The sequence below is a fragment of the Marmota monax genome, unplaced genomic scaffold (assembly GCF_021218885.2).
Source record: "Marmota monax isolate L192 unplaced genomic scaffold, Marmota_monax_Labrador192_F-V1.1 WCK01_AAM20220418_F8-fsc00014, whole genome shotgun sequence".
Lineage (NCBI taxonomy): Eukaryota > Metazoa > Chordata > Mammalia > Rodentia > Sciuridae > Marmota > Marmota monax.
In genome coordinates, this window is record NW_026695222.1 from 33335958 (window position 1) to 33356927 (window position 20970).

At 35.9% G+C, this 20970-nt stretch overlaps 1 protein-coding gene across 8 annotated transcripts in view; it reads right to left on the reverse strand.

Annotated features, from left to right (window-relative positions):
- Window positions 1-20970, reverse strand: part of Ncoa3 (nuclear receptor coactivator 3) — a 123322-nt gene that overhangs the window by 43069 nt on the left and 59283 nt on the right. For 2 of the 8 annotated variants that reach the window (XM_046432879.2, XM_058575541.1), the window contains exon 3: window positions 18054-18176. The exons of the other annotated variants lie outside the window; for them this stretch is intronic. The gene's annotated coding sequence lies outside the window, so the exon portion shown is untranslated. The remainder of the gene's footprint in view (window positions 1-18053; window positions 18177-20970) is intronic. 8 annotated transcript variants of the gene reach the window in all.

The window sequence follows — 20970 nt, forward strand, 5'->3', positions numbered from 1 at the left end:
AATGAATAAATAAATAAATTTCTAAAATCATTATCCATCTCAGGATGACAACAAATAATCCATGAGAGCATATATAACAAAAAGAAAACGTTTGTGGTGTCATTTATTTGTTGAAGGGTGAGGTAGAGTTGGTAGAAAAGTTAAAAGTTATCAGAACTTAAGTTCAACAACCTCGCCCAGTTATTTCTATATACTGTGTGGAGCTAAAAATCTGTATCTCTAAGGTCACGATAATCTTAGGTAAGAAAAAATAAACAATACTGAAGAATAGCATGAAAGGCACATTACTCAACTTCTGTGAAGTCATGCAGAACTGGTTAAAACCAAAACCCACTTCAGCAAATGTCTTAAGAGTGGTCTTCAACACTCTTCAACATATTTGGGTATTATCCACATAAACAAAGAAAAAAGCATTCCCCATTTTACGTGTCTGTAATGTTGATCATAACAGACAAAGCTTTTTGCTTTCAAGGAGCTAATGACCCAGTGTCAGGGATCAAACTAGTTAGTGTGCAGTCACATACTATATTATGTACTACCAAAGGAGATTAACAAAAAGCAGTAGCTGATCTATGATTCAAAGGCAGGAACAACAGCCAGGCTTGGTCATGCATGTATACAGTCCCAGCTACTCAGGAGGTTGAGGTGAGAGGATCAAAGACCACGTCCCAAGAAAGCAAAAGCACTACATCTTTTAGTAGTAAACTGCAGATTTACATCAGAGATTAAGGAATTTGAACAGCTAAGTAACAGATACAAGCCTTATACAGCTGTTCAAATTTCTTTATCTCTGATGTAAATCTGCAGTTTACTACTAAAAGATAAAGTGTAAGGTTGATGACAACTAAATTGTCCTTGAAACTGGCCAGACCTCATTGGTTAGCTCAGGTCTCCTTCATGTTTCAGCAAAACAGAACAGAAGCAGCTGAAACAGAAACTGGGCTGTGCTGCTGCACAGACAGAGCAAAGTAAAAGACTTAATTCAGATACTTCAAGCACTCCAGCCAAATTCACCACATCAGTGTGCTCAAGCTTTTTGTCTTGGGATTTCTTTACCTCTTAAAACCTGGGAGTCCTGGGGCTGGGGCTGTAGCTCAGTGGTAGAGCACTTGCCTACTGAATGTGAGGCACTGGGTTTGATCCTCCACATCACATAAAAATAGACAGGCAGACAAACAGATGTATTATGTCCATCTACAACTAAAAATATATTTTTAAAAAAACTGGGAGTCTTAAGAGCTTTCCTATGGGGTTATATCTACCAATATTTACCATATTTGAAATTAAAACTTAGAAACATTTGAAATATTAATTTTTAAAGCCTATTACATACCAACAGTTTTTGTGACAAACAATTTTTCTGAAATCAAAAAATTCAAGAAATGGCACTGCCCAGCATATGCTTCTATTAACAGAAGACATTTATTGTTTCAATGTTATTATGAATAAAGCTATGAAGAAAATTCAGCCTCACACAGACATGCTGGTTAAAGGAAAGAATATTTTAATAGCCTTTCACAAATAATTATGAATATTTTCCCTTAATATTACACTAAAACTTCACACATGGTAGTTTTATGTCTGTTTTGAGGTACTGGGTAGTTTTGTTTGTTTATTTGGGCAGTACTGGGGATTGGACCCAGGGCTTTGCACATGCTAAGTAAGTGCACTACCAAGAAGCTATATCCCCAGCCTGTGTTTAAGACTGGGAGGTCACTAGTCTTGAACCTACAATCCTCCTGCCTCAGCTTCCTGAGTAGCTGGGATTATAGGCATGTGCCCCTGCACCCAAGCAAGCAGTAATTTCTTAAAGGTTAACCAAGTAGGAAAAGAAAGACATTTCCCTCTATCCTAAGTTCTTAGCTAGAAAAGATCACTGTAAGAAAAGACAGATCAATTAAAAAAAAAAAAAACACAAGTTCTTAACATGCAAACCCGATGCATACATGGGAGACACCCAGAGGGAAAAAAAGAAATCTTTTTTAAAGGGTCATTGAGAATTGGAGTGAAAGAAAGAAAGAAGGTATGAGGGGAAAATAGTTATGGGAAGGCAACCAGGGAAAAACATAGTCAACACTAGTTACGGTCTGTTAAGTCAGTGCCTTCTCCATTGATAACTTCAGTGATTTAGTCATCCTGCTCTTCCTGATCTTGAGGAAGAAGTTCTTACAAAAGGAGTTCTAATAGAGTAAGTGCCTCATTTCAGAGCTTTTACTGGATTGTATCTCAAAATAATCCTTGTGCCAAGATATATTTTGAGGTGGTATATTCTGGTTCCCTACAGTTGCAAAGTGAAATCTGAAATTATATGAATGAACTTTCATGATGTTACATTAGAATACACTGACCTAAAAAGCTAAATAAATAAATAAAATAAAATAAAATACACTGACCTAACCTGCACTCTCAACAGATCTTTTACCCAAGCATGATTCTGTAATAGCAAACAGTTCATCATTTAGGCAATATTGGTATATTCAGTGAAACAGATCTTTGAAATTCTGATACATTTTATTATACAGATTTTTTTAAACCCACATTCATTAACTTTAAAACCCATTTCATCAGAAAAATTTTTAAGAAATGAGATACTGTCGTACTGATGGTAGCAGACTTAAGTTTATCAATATAACAGCTTTTTACTTAAAGGCTCAAATGTCATATACAGCAACCAATACCATCAGATGTTTTCCTTAAGTGACAGGTTCACCTCAACTTTAAGACATAGTTGGCCAAACACCTAACTTTGAGAGGAAAAAAAATTTTAAAAAGCTGTCATTCTTTCTAATATAACTATATTCCATGAAAAATATGGTTAGTTCAACTCATAACAACTGCCGAAGTGCTCTTCATCAAGATAATAATCAACTTCAACAGGCAGAAGTACTTTGTGCACATTTCCCATTCATAACAGAATATTTTTTTAAAAAATAGTACTCAAGGGTCAAAATTTAAAAGAAATTAACAAATTTTGCTACTTCATCAAAAACAATTTTTTAAAACATTTTTAAGTTATAGATGGACACAATACCTTTATTTTGTTTATTTTAAGTGGTACTGGGGATCAAACGCAGTGCCTCCCATGTACAAGGCAAGCACTCTGCCACTGAGCCACAAACTCACCCCACCCCACCCTCTACCCCCATCAAAGACAATTCTTAATTGTGAAGTTGTGCATGGCAATAAAGGAGTTACATACTAGTAGAGTCTGGTGCTACCATTCAGTAGCAATCAGGGTAGTAACCCTGATTCATGCTAAGGTGCCAGTAGCTTTATGCATCATTGTTTTGCAGCACCAATGTAAACATCAACAGTATAAAAATGGGAAATAACATATTAGTATTACTATGAAACCAGTTTTAACCATGTGAACTCCCAAACAGGTTCTCAGGGACTCCCAGGAATCCCTGAACTACACTTTGAGAACCATTGTACTAGACAGATTTAAGATTGGGGTTGAGAGGTTGAAACTAGTGTTTTCTCCCAAGTTCCTCTACATGTCCATTTAATAACTATTTTAGTGTGTAATCTCTGCAGGCCTATATATGCCCAAGCCACATGAGACCCAAAGAACATGGGGTTTCTCAATAAAATGACACAGTGAATTAATACTTTCAACCAACAACACCCTCACGCCTTGCTCTGAATATAATAATCACAAAATGTACATATTTTATTAACTTAGAAGACACCGAAATGCTCAAACATGACATGTCTTTGGACTAAGACACAAAGCAAACCCTAAAGCAATGGACTGGCCAACTCTCTGAACCTAATGAGCTTCAGGACCAGAGACAAGCAAAGGTGGTCAGGAAATCAAATCATGCACAAAATAACAGAACCAAAAGCAATGCTTTAAAAAAAAAAAAAAGGCTCATAGACAGAAATCAAAATAGAAAACAGAAAGCACAAAGGCAATAAATATGGAGGCAAAAGTGACAGAAAGGAAAAGTTAACTTCCCACTGAAAATGCAAACCATAAACTAAAATTCCAAGGTGTATTTAAAAACTAAACTAAAAAAAGACAGCCAAGGCAAGAAAGTCATCAATGAGAAAACAAATTTAATACTCAATAAAATAAAATCTTCAAGTGAGTTTTAAAATAAATGTTCATGATCCTTAATGAGAAAAAAAAAACTGATGAACATTAAAAAAGAAAAATAAAAAGTGAATGCAGAAAATTTTGTAAATTTACATAAATGATAAATAATAGCTGGGGGCAGAGATGCACATCTATAATCCCAACTACTTGGGAGGCTAAGCCAGCATTGCAAGTTTAAGGCAAGGCTGGGCAAGTTAGCAAAACCCAGTCCCAAAATTAAAATAAATTATTTAAAAATGCCTGGGGATGTGCTCAGAGATAGAGCATTTATCTAACATTGTAGGAAGACCTGGGTTCAATCTCTGTTATCCAAAAAAAAAAAAAAAAAAAAAGATAGTGCACTGCCCACATGATCAACTCTGAACAGATTTGATTTGCATGGGATATTTGTTTGAAACCAAAACTTTCTATAATAAAGTTAATTCCAGGCAAAATGAAAACACACACAATTAGTGAATCAGCTAAGAAAATTGATCAAACAAATGAAGCATGAGGGGGAAACTTCAAAGATAGATTTCAGAGATAATTTGCGCTCCGGCATGATCTTACCAAATTTACATTTCTGAACTTCAAGTTCATATTCCTTAAAATGGACATACCAACACCTGACAATTATTGAAAGGATTAAAAAACATATTCACAAAAAGTATCTCAGTATCCGACAAAGGGTGGGCTCTTAAAAAATAGCTCCCTTGACAGGGGATATGGTTCACTGGTTAAGCACCACCAGGTTCTTTCCCAGGTACCAAAAAAAAACAAACAAACAAAAACAGAGCTAACTTGAAAAATGGATTCCTTAATAAACTATGACTATTAAGACAAATAGAATAGTTATTTAAAAAGCAGATTTTTGCTGCTAACTATAAAGCAACAAAGTCTATAACCTAGATGAATTAAGGAAATGAATTACTTGTGTTTTTTAATTTCTAAATTAGCTGAATAACTGAAGCATGCTGTCTAACCCTCAGTACCTAAAAGTACCACCAAGATGCTGTCCTTAGTTCTTTTTCTGCTGTAACAGAATACCTGAGACTGGATAATTCATAAAAGAATAGAGATGTGATTTGGCTTCTGGCTCTGAAAGACAGGAAGTCCAAGAGCATGATGGTAGCATCCAGTGAGGGGCTTCATGCTGCATCATTCTCTGGGAGAAAACATGCAGTGTGCAAAGCAAGAGGCAAGCAGGCAGAACTTCCTCTTTTTAACAAGGGCCCACTCCTTAACAACTAACACAATCTTATGATAACACATTAATCCACTGCCTAATTATTTTCTAAAGGTCCCACTTCTTAATACTGTCACAATGGCAATTACATTTCAATCTGAGTTTTGGAAGGTAAAGTGAAACCTCAACAAATGTTAAGATCCACAGTTAAAGATTTGGTAGTGGTACTGAACTGTTCTTATGCAGACACTTCAAGAGGTTTTGTTTTTTGTTTTTTTTTTTTCCTTTCTTTCTTTCTTTTATTTGAGACAGCACCTTACTATGTTGACGTCTCAAACTCACAGGCCTAAGTGATCCTCCCGCCTCAGCCTTCCAAGTAGCTAGGTCTACAGGCACATGCTGCTCGGCCAAGTCCAAATATTTTCTTTAAACCTCTCTAATAAATGTGTATTTCTCCGTCAAAAGAATTTGTAGAAACAGAAAAACTCTTATTAAAAAGGGCACTTGGGTCACAAGTGACTAAAAACTATTTCTTCCTTGAAAATTCATGTGAATGTTTGTAGTTGATGCTCTGTGATTTTTTTTTTTTTTAATGTAAAGACACTGGTGATTTAACTTGCCCAAGTTTATATACATCATTCTTAAGAAAATGGCTTTTCAAATGCCGAAAGGAAAATGAAAAGGGAGTCAGGCTTCTTATATTTCAAATGGAACTAGGGAGAGAACTAATTAAGTAATGAAATAAACAATTTACATGGTACCTACACATCATAGAACAGGCTTATTTAAAAAACCCAAATAAAAATTCTCATACACACACATAATTAATTTCAACTTCCTTCCCAAGCTATAGGAATCAAGGCCCCAAACTATTGAACCATCTGGAAATGAAAAAAACAGTAGGATTACAAATGTGCATGGCCAATTTATTTTCTGAAGTCAAAGCATGTTTTCTGTCACCTTGCAGCAAGTCAATGTGATCTGCATACTGATGTATCCAATGAGTCCTCATGTCTGAAACTAATATCAACCATAAAATCTGTTTGTTTCTTTGTTTGTTTGTTTGTTTGTTTTAATTGTTGGTCTTCTTTTTCTTGTACTGGGGATTTAACCTAGGGTGCTCTATCGATGAGCTACATCCCCAGCCCTTTATTTTTATTTTGAGACAGGTCTTGCTAAATTGTCCAGACTAGCCTCAAACTCAGAATCCTCCTGCTTCAGCCTCTCAAATTGCTGGGATTAAAGTATACATCACTAAAAAGTGTTATTTTAACAAGTTTGCCAACACATTATGACCTTAGCAGTTTTATCCTAGAATTATTTTCAAGTTATTATCACAATCTAAAGAGAATTTTTAAAACCTAAGACCCAAACCTAAAAATCATATCATTCCAATTCCATTTGTCACCCTCCAGAAAAATAAAATAACAGACCCTATAAATATCTTTTCAGGGCTGGGGTTGTGGCTCGGTGGTAGAGCACTTGCCTTGGATGCATGAGGACCTGGGTTCGGTCCCCAGCACCACAGAAAAATAAAGATATTGTGTCCATCTACAACTAAAAAAAATTTAGTTTCAAACAGAACAGCAAATATACCAGTAGTTAAGAGGGTGGGGGGTATTATATCTATAATTCCATTTTCTACACATTGGACCAAATTTTGTGTTAGGGAAATGAAAGAAATGCCAAAATTACAATTATGTTACAAAAGTACTATCTGGAGCATGTTTTAGTTTTGGGTTCTTTGGGGGTTTTTTTTTGGTTTGGTTTTGGTTTGGGGGGGTTGGTTTTTTTAACATACATTACCCAAACTGGACTTGAACTTGTCATCAGCCTGCCTTGGCCTCCCAAGGAGCTGGGATTACCGACATGTACGACAGTGTCCAAATTACAAGATAAAATTCCAAAGAAATGAATTCAATAACCTGCACTGTTGATCTTCAGGTGCTTGTATACTCATAACTTTAATGTACGAAGCTCATTGAGAATTTATACTTAAGTTTTTTATTAACAAGCTACCATGATGGAAAATACATTTAAAGTTTAGAAACATATGTTGACCATGTGTGCACATGCAAAGCTTTCAAAGTTGCTTTAAAACGTGAAAATGAGTAGAGCTCCTGTTATCCTTGATAAATGTCAGCTGTCATGTACTCATGTCCAATACACACTATTTTTCACAAAGCAGAGATCCAGAAAGGCCAACTATGAATCCAACAGCTGTGTGCAATCGTTGTACATAGCAAATTCTATTCAAGGTCAGAAGTTTAGAGGTTTTCAATATCAACTTCTAAATAATACATCTCTATATGTTCAATATTACAGATTCAGAAACATATTCTTATTATAACAGTTTGTAAAAATAAAGCCAAAATCACAAGAAGAAAGTAATCACAAGTTTGGCCCATAAGAAATAAGACCATTTATAACAGAGATATAAATGGGACTCTTTGTATAGTGATTCACTTTTTAGATCATTTCAGCTGATGTTTAAGCCAAGAGCATTTATTAAAGTTGCAAAATTAAGTACCACAAGAGCTGTATTACTGGCCTGACATTTTTTAATAACAAAATCTGTCCAAATTCAATAAAATTATCAGGGAGGAGGGGGGAACAGTGCTGGGAACTAAACGTAGAGTCTTTATAGGAAAATGCTCTACCACAGAGCTACATCCCCAGCCCAAAACTTTTCAATTTGATGTATAATAAACAAACAGAATAATGGGTTTCATTGTGGCTCATCCATTCATGTACATAACATAATTTGATCAATTTCATCCTCCAGTATCTCCCCTTGCCCTCCTCCTCCTTCCCCCTAATTCTCTTCCTCTGTCTCGCTAGCCTTCCTTCTATTTTCATGGATCCCTTTTTTCCTTCTCTAGCTTCCACATGACTGAAAACATAAGACCTGTGACTTTTTTTTTTTAAGACAGAGAGAGAGAGAGAGAGAATTTTTTTTTAATATTTATTTTTTAGTTTTCTGCAGGCACAACATCTTTGTTTGTATGTGGTGCTGAGGATCGAACCTGGGCCGCACACATGCCAGGCGAGCGTGCTACCGCTTGAGCCACATCCCCAGCCCCAAGACCTGTGACTTTTTGAGTTGGGTTTATTTTGCTTAACATGATGCACTGAATTCCTCAACCAATAAGCATAATGGCATCAAATTAAAAAGTTTCTGCACAGCAAAGGAAACAACAACAGGGAGAGAGTCTACAAAATGGGAGAAAATCTGTTAGCAATTCTTCCAAAAGAGGACTCACATCCAGAATATATAAAGAATTCCAAAAACTTAAAATTAAAAAAAATTTTCAATCAGAAACTGGGTAAATGACCTAAGCATACACTTCTAAAAAGAAGTACAAATGGCTAACAATTATATGATAAAATATTCAACATCCCTAGTCATCAGGAAAATGGAAATTAAAATACGACACTAAGTTTTCACCTCACTCAATTTAGACTAGCAATCACCAAAAACACAAGTAAGGGGCTGGGGATATAGCTCAGCTGGTAGAGTGCTTGTCTTGCATGCACAAGGCCCTGGGTTTGATCCCCATCACCACCAAGAAGAAAAAAAAAGAAGAAGAAGAAAACCACACAAATAATAAATGTTAGAGAGGATGGGGGATGATTCTTATACACTGTTGATATGAAAATATAAATTAGTACAGCCACTATGGAAGTTCCTCAAAAGACTAGGAATGAAACCACCATATGAACCAGCTCTACAACTCTTCTGTATTTATCCAAAAGAATTAAAGCTCCAGTGGTGCATCCCTGTAATCCCAGCAGCTCAGGAGACTGAGGCAGGAGGATCATAGTTCAAAGTTAGCCTCAGCAAGAGACTAGTAAGACCCTGCCTCGAAACAAAAAATGAAAAATAAGAAAAGGCTAGGGATGTAGCTCAATGGTAAGCACCCCTGGTCCATCCCTAGTGGGGGATGGGGGTGGGTGGGAAGAAATATTAAGCATGCATACTACAGAAAGAATACCCATACCTGTTAATGGCAGCACAATTCACAATGCCCAAGTGATGCAATTAGCCTAGGTGTCCGTCCACAGATGAACAAAAAAAAAAGTTGTTTTTTTTTTGTGTGTGTGTGTCTGTGTGTACACAGAGACTATAAATGTTTTTTATATATTATATACACACATATACACAAAATGGATTTTTATTCAGTCATAAAGAACAAAATTGTGTTGTTTACAGAAAAACTGATGAAACTGAAGACCAAAACTGTCTTTTCTATGAACAATTACTAAAACTTCATCTCCACTGGTTTCCACAGCAGGAAAAAGGGGAACAGATCAGTATCACAACTACTTTTCAGTTTTCTTACAACTTTACAGTTTTCAATATATACTGTGAAAGCTTCACCATTACAGTAAGCCAACTTAACCTTTGGTCTTTGACTTTAATAATAAAATACAACTATTAATAGGAATTTTCTTTTAAAACCCTCCCCTATACAGTCTAGAACCCATGCTCAAAAAAAAAAAAATCACATTTTAAAGTAAACTGCTACATCAATATTTGATTCAAAATATTTAAGCTTTTAAAATTATAAATGCATTGGTTTTCTCTTATCTAAAAGTTAATAAACTTAATAAATACATAAAATTTAAAATTTTAAAAAGGGGGAATGAGGAAACAAGCACTCAGATAATCTTAAGTAAAATAGTTGTGGCTTCTCCACTTGTAACCACAGCCTACCAAAAGTATGGTAAATGTTTTTAACTGTAGTTATAAGCTTGAAAATAATAACTGATATCTGCAGGTACTGTGCTAAATAGTCACAGGTGTCTAACAAACATTTAATGGACAAATAGGCAAAAACAGATCAGTCTGGAGATGACTTTTTTCTTTATTTAGGAATAAAGTCCTCTCAATATAAACTTAATACATGGAAAAGTTATGCTGCTAGAATTTACATTGGCCCTATAATCACAGGGTAACTTCTAAAATAAAGACTCATTTATAAAAACTGAGGTGACAACTGGGAATGTAACTCAGGGTAGAGTATATGAACAAGGCCCTGAGCTTAATCCAAGAACCACACATAAAAAAAGAAAATAGTAATAATTAAGGTAAATGCAATTAAAGCGTGTGTGTACACACGAGCATTGCCACTTTGGAGACACAACCTAGAATCTCATGTGCTCTACCAGTGAGCTGCAACCCCGGCCCAAAGCATTACTCAGGAAACCTAGAAATGTTTGAGAAAGACAACAAGCCTTTTGAAATCAGTCTTATGAGACAAATACCATAAAATTCGTCTATAACATAATGCTCTTAATAGTCTTGAATATATCTGCTACATTCTTTAACAGTTTTACTGAAATGTGATTCACATATCCCATGCTGACAACACATAATCGATGGCTACTATATTAAAAGATGTGCAACTGTTACCACAATCAATTTTAGAACATTTACTTTCTTTCTTTTCTTTTTTTTTTTAATTTCTTTAGTTAGAGGTGTACACGTCTTTGTTTTACTTTATGTGGTGCTAAGGATTGAACCCAGTGCCCCACGCATGCTAGGCAAGCACTCTGCCCTGAGCCATAACCCTAGCCCAGAACATTTTCATCATCCCAAAAAGAAACCTAGCATCCGTAGTTGTCTTTTCCCCAATCCACGCAATTCCCTCCCTCCCATCCTCATACATACTCCCTCTCTCTCAGGGCTACCTTGGGCAGTCACTAATTTATTTTTTGTCTCTATGGATTTACCTATTCTGGACAATTCATATAAATGAAATTATATAATATCTAGTTTAATTTTTCCACTGGCTTCTTTCACATAGCATGATGTTTTCAAATTCATCCAAGTTACAGCATATAATGCTTCATAGTATTGATATGTATTTTATTTATCTATTCATCAGCACACGAACTTTTAAGTTGCTTCCCCTTGGGCTAGTATGAATACTACTGCTCCAAACATATATGTACAAAATTTTGTGTGGTCATCCATATTCTTTTTTTCTTCTTTTTTTTGGAGGGTGAGGGCAAAGATTTGAACCCAGGACCCAGGGCTTAACCACTGAGCCACATCACAGCCCTTTTGTAAATTTTTTTTAATTTCAAGACAGGGTGTCACTAAATTGCTGAGGCTGTCTGAACTTACAATCCTCCTGCCTCGGTCTCCCCTCAAGTAGCTGGGATTATAGGCATGCACCACCGAGCCCCACTGAGCATCCAGAAATCAGTGAGCACTAATAAATGAAAACAGGTTTTGGTGATATAAGCAAAGAAGCCTCACAAGAGTGGTAACAAACAGAAAGAAGCCAGGTTCTTTAAAAAACATTTCTTCTCAAAGCACTAGAAATCAACAGTGAGATTTTAATTATGATTAATACACTAAGAATTCTAATTGAGAAAGTGGACAACATGAAATAAAACATGGGTATTTTAGGAGAGATATGGAAACTAAGCAAAAATTCAAACAGACTATAATAGAAATGAAGAAAGGCTTTAAAAGGCACATCAGGACACTGAATATAGCTGACAGGTAAATATCATTAAACTTAAGATATAAATACAAGCCAGGAGCGGTGGTGCCTATAATCCCAGCAGCTCGGAGGCTGAGGCAGGAAGATCACGAGTTCAAAGCCAGCCTCAGCAATAGTGAGGTGCTTAGCAGCTCAGAGAAACCCTGTCTTTAAATAAAATACAAAATAGGGCTGGGGGGCTGGGGGGCTGGGGCTCAGCAGTAGCACACTTGGCTAGCATGTGTGAGGCACTGGATTTGATTCTCAGCACCACATATAAAAAAAAATAAAGGTCTATCAACAATTAAAAAATTAAAATAGGGCTGGGGATGTGGCTCAAGCGGTAGCGCGCTCGCCTGGCATGCGTTCGGCCCAGGTTTGATCCTCAGCACCACATACAAACAAAGATGTTGTGTCCGCCAAAAACTAAAAAAATAAAATAAAATAAAAAAATATTTTTAAAAAAATTAAAATAAAAAAAATTTTAAATAGGGCTGGGATGGGGCTAAGTGGCAGAGTGCCCTTGAGTTCAATTCCTGGTACCCCCGCCCCCAAAAAAGATATCATAATATAAACTTTCAAAACTGAAATGCAAACAAAAACAAACAAAACATCCAAGAATGGAATGACAATTACAAAAGGTATAACAAATACATAATGAGAATACCATTTACATGAAATTCTAGAAATAGCAAAACTGGTGATTTAAAGCAGCTGAGATGGAGGTTTCCTTGGGTTGCCAAGGACAGTAGAGAGGATTAACTGCACAGACATACATGGGAACTTTAGGGACAATGGGAATGATTTATATCACAAATGTGATTAATACATTTGCCAAAACTCATTAAACTGTAAATTAAGCTGGAGGAGATGGTACATGCCTGGAATCCCAGCAACTTGGGAGGCTGAGGCAGGAGGATCTCAAGTCTTGAGACTAGCCTCGAAATTCAGTGAGGCCCTAAGCAACTTAGTGAGACACTGTCTCAATAGAAAAATAAATAAATAAATAAGGGCTGAGGATGTATCTCAGTGGTAAAACCCCTGGGTTCAATCCCTCGTACAAAAAAATAAATGAATAATTTAAGATTGCTAAATTTTAGTATATAATAACTATGGTTTAGTAAATTTTTTATAACCAAGTATTTAAAATAAAGGGAAAATAAACAATGTTTACTGCTAATCTACTGATAATAAAGTGAATTTGTTTTAATAATAAAGCAGGATTATCAAAAAGAAGGTGTACATTTTCTAAAGTATCACCAAATTGAAAATAAATGTTATATTGCTGGTTAAAACCAAGTTTATGTTCAAAACTTTAAGAGCAATGAAAATATTCTACACAAAAAAGCATACAGGGGCTGGGGTTATGTCTCAGTGGTAGAGCGCTTGCCTCGCACGCATGAGGCACTGGTTCAATCCTCAGCACCACATAAAAATAAATAAAATAAAGATATTGTGTTCACGCTGCATGCCTGTATTCCCAGCACCTCAGGAGACTGAGACAGGAGAATTGCGAGTTCAAAGCCAGCCTCAGCAATGGCAAGGTGCTAAACAATTCAGTGAGACCCTGTCTCTAATAAAAATACAAAATAGGGTTGGGGATGTGGCTCAGTGGTTGAGTGCCCCTGAGTTCAATCAAAAAAAGATATTGTATCCATCTACAACAAAAAATATATTTAAAAAAAGAGGGGCTGGGATTGTGGCTCAGAGGTAGAGCGCTCGCCTAGCACGGGCGGGACCCGGGTTGGATCCTCAGCACCACATAAAAATAAAGGCATTGTGTTGTGTCCATCTATACCTAAAAAAATGAATATTAAAAAAATAAGCATACACCAAAAATGTTCACTGCAACATTATTAATACATCAAAAACCAGATGAAACTGTTTATGTGGGCTTTGGGGGGTTTGTTCTATTTTGTTTTGCAGTAGCAGGAATTAAACTGAAGGTCTCACATATGCTAGGTAAGCACTCTACCACTCCCTGAACTACATCCCAGCCCTACTGTATGTGTGATATATATATATATGTATATATGTGTATATATATATATACACACACACACACACACACACACACACACACATATAGTTGTAGACGAATACAATACCTTTATTTATTTTTTTATGTGGTGCCGGGTATCGAACCCAGTGCCTCATGCATGCACTCTACCACTGAGCCACAACCCTTGTCCCCGCCATATGTGGCTTTTAAAAAAAGTACCAAATCAACTCCAGACAGTTGTTACTTCTGGAATAGAAGCACAATAAACTCAAGAAGAAAAACACAGAGCAGGTACCATGTAAAGATCTTCTTGTGTCTTTCAGGACATATAATATATAATATACAATTATGTATATAAAATATTGTATATTTTTTTATTTTTTTTCTAGTTGTATATGAACAGCATGACTTTATTTTGTTTTTTTAAATTTTTTTTTTAGTTGGGGCACAATACCTTTATTTTATTTGCCTATTTTTATCTGGTGCTGAGGATTGAACCCAGCGCCTCACACGTGCTAGTTGAGCGCTCCACCGCTGAGTAGAACCCTAGCTCCTATTTGTTTATTTTTATGTGGTGCCAAGGATTTAACCCAGTGCCTCACATGTGCCAGCCCCTATATAGCATCACTTTAATGCTCTAAGTTTAAAAACACATCATGACCCAGGCATAATGGTACACACCTATATTCCCAGCTAATCAAGAGACTGAGGCAGAAGGATGCAAGAAGATCACAAGATCAAGGCCAACCTGAGCAAGGTAGCAAGATCCCATTCATGGAATCTCAGTATAACAACATCATTTACAATTATTCTAATATTTGTATTTGAACTGGGGGCTGTGCGTGAAGCACACCTAACAGAAATTCATTCTCACCAGCCTAAAATAAAGAAAATAGAAATTACGGCTCTTAACAAGTCATTTCATTAGTTATCATGCATTTATAATGAGTGGGGGAGAACCTAGTCTATTAACAGGCAACTAATAGCTCTGTAATAAAGAACCAGACCTGTCAAACACAGAAACTTAAAGCTGCTAAAAAATCTGAGCTCTTCCATAAAATGTGTAAATTGATCATGATGAAGAAACTGATGGCAAGATGAGACTACTACTCCTACTAGCTTCCATGCTAAAAACACTGGTCTTTCTGGTTTTAAGTTTGACAGCTATTATATCCAAGTAGGTAACTTTCAAAATTAACAAGAGGTGATTTTCCTACACACAAATTAAACCTAAAAGGAATTCACTAAAATTGTTTGGTTTTTAAGGCAGAACAGTTTTACAAAATTTCCACAAATATGGTTCATATTTTAATTAGAAGACAAAAGCAGAATTTATAATCAATACAGCTATCTTAAACTTCAGTAATTAAATTTCAAATGAAACTGAGGGTCAGGAATTAATAAAGTTCTTGCAACTTAGAAGGCTATTATTGTGCCATTAATACATATTTCACATCAAGATTCTCAACAAGATTATGGCAGAATACTAGAAACCAGAATTTTAATTAAATGATATATAAAGGCAAACGATAATTATCCTGGCCTTGATAATTCCGTTTTGTTCATTTGCAGTTGCTGGGAACAGAACAAGCTTTCTGAGTACGAGGCAATGACCCTACCAAGAAGCTACTTTCCCTGCCCTTTCTCTATTTTGAGACAGGGTCTCATTAAGTTGCCCAAATTGACCTCAAACATGAGATTCTCCTGCCTTAGTATGCCTAGTAGCTGGTATTACAGGTGTGAGTCACTGTGCCTATCTTGAACATTTCTTAAACCAGTTTTTCTATCATCTGAGTTAAAAACAGGAACACTATACAGTTGAATGAAGGAATGAAAAGCATTGCCAAGTCCGGGAGAGGTGGTGCATGCCTATAATCCCAGTGATTCCAGAGGCTGAGGTACAAGGCAACTAGCAAGACTATCTCAAAATAAAAAATAAAAAGAATTGTGGATATAGCTCAGTGACAGAGCACCCCTGGGTTCCATCCCTAGTACCATATTAAAAAAAGAAAACTGAAATTTTCATGAAGTAAATCCTTCAACTCTGAAGAGACTGCAGTTCAAAAAGTTAATTTTAAGACAATGAATCATATCACAAGCTAAGATTCCAAAAATCCAGGATTTTTGATGAATAACCACAGGCATATTTTCATTGCTGGAGTAATATCATCTAAAAAGATTAGTTCAAGATATTAGGGACCAGGGATGGAGTTCAGTAATAGAGCTTTGAGAAGTTACCATGTGAGAGGCCTTGGGTTCGATCTCCAGTACCACAAAAAAATAAAGGTAGGAAAAAGAAAGATATTAGGACAGGGATGTAACTCAATGACAGAGTGCTCGTCTAGCGTGTGCACAGGCCCTAGGTTTAATCCTCAGTGTAGCAAACAAAAAAAAAAAAAAGAAGAAGTTCAAGACTATATGCCTTACAAAAACCTTCAGAAGTTATTCAATTAAATATATGCAAAGAAGCTTAATAGTTAATAAACACAGCTTTTTTAAAAAAGCTAAAACATACAAACAGCCTTTCTTATAAGTTCTAAAATAAATTTTAGGGCTTCTACTTTAGAACATGAAAGAAGAATAGGGTCTGTCCCACAATGAACAAGTGGGCAAATTATGAGAAATTATTCACATATTGAAAACCAGGCAGTGAAAAAAATCATGGTTCCTGAAAGTAGGGAAACAATATGGAGAAGGGTATAATACAACATGAGATCCACCTAAAACCTTCTACCAGGAAGCAATTTCCAGCACAAGGAATGAAAATCCAAACAAGCCCAGCAATCTTGCAAAATTGACAAAATAACCAGACTCAAAGTGGCCACACTGGCTAGACTGACTACACAGCAATTTACAAGTGACTGACAAGACTGGCAAAATGATTCAAAAATTTGTATTAAAATGTGAAAGATTATAATCCTAGCAACTTGGGAGGCTCAGGCAGGAGGACTGCAGGTTCATAGTGACCCCAACAACTTTACAAAACTTGTCTCAAAATAAAGAGGACTGAGGACATAGCTCAGTGGTAAAACACTCCTAGGTTGAAACCCAGGACAAAAAAAAAAAAAAAAAAAATTAGTTTAGCCAAAAGAGTAAACAGGAGTGGGGATGGGGGGTTTGAAAGACTTAATACCACTTGATTTTTTATTTCAAGTCCTACTATAAAAAGCTCTACAGGACTTACTATAAAATTCTGTAATCCAGACAATGTATATAGGCCTAAATATAGACAAAAGACAGAGACTGATCAAATATGGTCAACTGATTAGATTACCAAACAATCCAATGGAAAAAGGAAAATCTCAACAACAAATAGCCCTAGAACTGAATATCTGCATTTTAAAAACTGATCCAGGCACTGAAGAGATAGCTGTAGCGTAGACTCATGTCTAGCATACACATGCCCATGGGTCAATCCCTAGCACCAAAAAAAAAAAATAATAATCCTCAACCCTTTCTTTGCACCATTCACAAAGTTAAATCAAAATGGATCATGGATCATAGACCTAAATATAAAGCTGAAACCATAACCATAAAATGTTTACAAGAAAACACAGGGCCAGTCTCAGCACCTTAGCCAGATCTATCTCAAAAAAAATAAATAAATAAAAAGGGATAGGGATGTAGCTCAGGGATAGAGAGCCTCTGGATTCAGTTCCCAGCGAGGGGGATGGTGGAGAGACAACAAAAACTGACAGTACTTTCAACACATATCTTAAAGGACCTAAAATATTTTCAAAAGAAAATTACACAGGTCAATGAGAAAGCAAATCACTCAACTGAAAAACAATGACAAAACATTTGGACACTTTTAAACAAAACATACATGTTAATAAACATAAAAAAATTATTCTCAATATCATTAGTCATCATAAAAATGTAAATTAAACTCATGATGTGATACTACCACTCCCCCATTAGAAGAGCCAAAATTAAAAAGACTAATAATATTAGTCTACAGGGAAAGCTGTAGAACTTGAACTTTCATAAATTGCAAGTAGATTATAAAATGGTACAGCCACTCTAGAAAAATTAGAAAAGTTTCAGTTTACTATAAAGATTAATATATACTTAAGACCCTGCAATTAACACTCTCGGGTCTTTTACCCAAGAGGGAAAAAGAGAAAAATCAACCCAATGACTTATACTGAATGTTCACATCAGCTTTTTTCATAATAGCCTAAACCAGAAATACAAGTTGTTATATTCACACACAATAAAATATTACTCAACAATAAGAAATAAACTATTGATGCACATAATATTAATGAATCTTAAAAATAATACCTATGCTGTCAGGCGTGGTGGATCATGCCTATAATCCATGTGACTCGAGACTGAGACAAGAGGATCACAAGTTCCAGGCCAGCCTCCGCAACTAAGCAACCCCCCAACCAACTCAGTGAGACCCTATTTCAAAATAAAAAACAAAAAGCTTAGGGATAAATCTAAGCATACAGACACCAGTTTTTAAAACATTTTTAGTTATACATGGACACAATCTTTATTTTGTTTATTCATTTTTATATGGTGCTGAGGATCAAACCCCGTGCCTCACATGTGCAAGGCAAGCGCTCTGCCACTGAGCCACAACCCCAGCCCAATATAGATACCATTTAACCTAGCAGTCCTACTTTCAGTAATGGGTCCCCCAGCAATACAAAAAATATACACTCGCAAGTTTATTCACTGTAGCATTATTTTAATTACAAAATATGGGAAGCAACTGACAGTACCCATACATAAAAATTGTTTGACTATAAAAGTTAATGAGATGACATAAGTAAAGGGAGAATGAGAAATAACTAATTTACTAGGTATCCAGAGTTCTGCTTTAGGAAGATAAAATGTTCCGGAAATGGAAGACTGATGGCTGCACAGCAATATGAATGAACTCCATGCCATTGAACTGTATACGTCAACATGGCAGATTTTGTTATGCAAAATTTACCATAATTAAAACAAAATGAATAGGAAAGATCTCTTTGATATAATGCAGCATTCTTTCCAGGAAAACTCAGTAAGGGGATGGGGAAGCAAAATGCAAAGACTATATACTATGCCATCTTTTGTCTAAATAAAAAAAAATAAATAAATAAATATATATATATATATATATATATATATGCTTAGAGAGAGAAAGGGCGGGGGAGAAAGGAGAAGATAAACCAGAATGTTACTTATGAAGAATAAGAAAAGATAGCGTAGAAGGGATACAGAAAAAAATACACCTTTTGTGTAATTTTGACTGGGGCGGGGGTGGGAGGGGTAATGCTAAGGATGGAACCCAGGGCCTCAGCATGCTACGCAAGCACTCCACCACTGAGCTATGCCCTCAGCCCCAGTTTTGACACTGAAAGCATACTAACATTCTACATAGTCAAAAAATAAAACCAACCAAAATAAAAAAGGGCACAAAAAACTTTGAAACTCAAGCAACAAATAAATTAACCTAATTTCAATTCATATATAGACCATAGTTAGATTATGTAGAAAGTAAGGATGGGAAGGAGAACATGGAAGAAAAGAAGGAGGGATAAGGAGGGATACATGGTCAATCCAAGTTTGGGGGGTGTGTTTTGTTTGAAGTGGTACTGGGGACTGACCCAGAAACTTGTACATACTAGGCAAGCACTCAATCACTAAGATACACTCATAGCCCTCAATCCAAGTAATTTAAGAACAAAATTTTAATGATTCACTCTTGTCATGAGCAAAATTTGAGGGTAGAGGGATTTGCAAACAAATCTTCCACTCATTTTAAATGAGTTTATTAGGACTAGGGTGTAGCTCAGTGATAGATTTCTTGCCTAGAATGTACTACCCAAAGTGTACCACAAAAAGTTTATTGTAGTAAAATAAACAAAGCAATTCTAAAATTATCTTAAATTATAGAGTTGATGTGTAAATGTATTAATAATGTTGAAGGCCAGAATTCTCACAGCATAAGACATTTAAAATATGAAATACAAACCCTAAGAAAAAACACTAGACATAAAGTTGGGAATACTGATATAAACTCATGATTTCTAAAATATGTATATGCATGTTTCTGTGAACATGACTATGCATGTGTGTGTGTACAGCCTGCATATTTCCTAGCTCTGTCTACTAAAAGGGCCAAGATGAGAAGACAACTCAAGAGCAATAAGGACATTTACCACCCATAGTTCCTGGGTCTCTAATACATAAGGACACAGGAACCCAGTTGAAAGAACGTAATGGGACCCAGACAAGGTGGAATAAGCCTGTAATCCCAGCAACTCAGGAGGCTGAGGCAAGAAAATTCTGAGTTTCAGGCCAGATGTGGCAACAGAGGGGCGCCTGTGACAAGAAAAGAAGGGAAGGAAAGGGGAGAGCTTCACTGGCCAAACCTACAATTTGAGCAACATAATAAAGTAATTAATTGTAAACTATTCAAAACATAATAATTCATTAGTCCATACCAATAAATAAAGCTCTTGATTACAGAATAATGCTAAGAGCTCACTGGTAAATGTAAAAGGAATGCTGAAATGAGAAAATAACCAATTTGCAACCATCACAGTAAAAAAAAAAAAAAAAAAAAGCTGGATCAAACAAGATTCATCAATGAATACTAAATCTAGAAAAAACTGAGTAGAATCACAATATCTGTATTATCTCCTATAGACACAGTTTATTGCTGGGGTCAAGGACAGGCAGATTACAAGTGGAGAAGCCTGGCAACACCTTGGCCAAGTGGTCCAAATTAGCATCACAGCAAGGGACAGATAGACATGTGCCTCCCGAATTTATGTTCTCAAGATATAACATCACCTATACAATATTTCAGCCAAAAATACAAAACCTAAATCTAATCACAAGGAACCTTCAGACAAGTATAAAACAAAGAAAATTCGGGCTGGGTTTGTGGCTCAGTGGTAGAGAACTTGCCTAGCACATGTGAGGCACTGGGTTTGATCCTCAGCACCACATAATAGTAAATAAATAAAGATATTGTGCCCATCTACAACCAAAAAAAGTTCAAATAAATAAATAAATAAAATGAAGAACATTCTATTAAATGGGGCTGGAGAGGTAGCTCAGTGGTAGAGTCCTTGGCTAGCATGCACAAGACCCTGGTTTCCATCCCCAGAACAGTTCATTGCTGGAGATGGGGGGGCTTCAAAAATGTCAATATCATAAAAAATAAAGAAAGGCTGTACAAATATCCCAGGAAAAA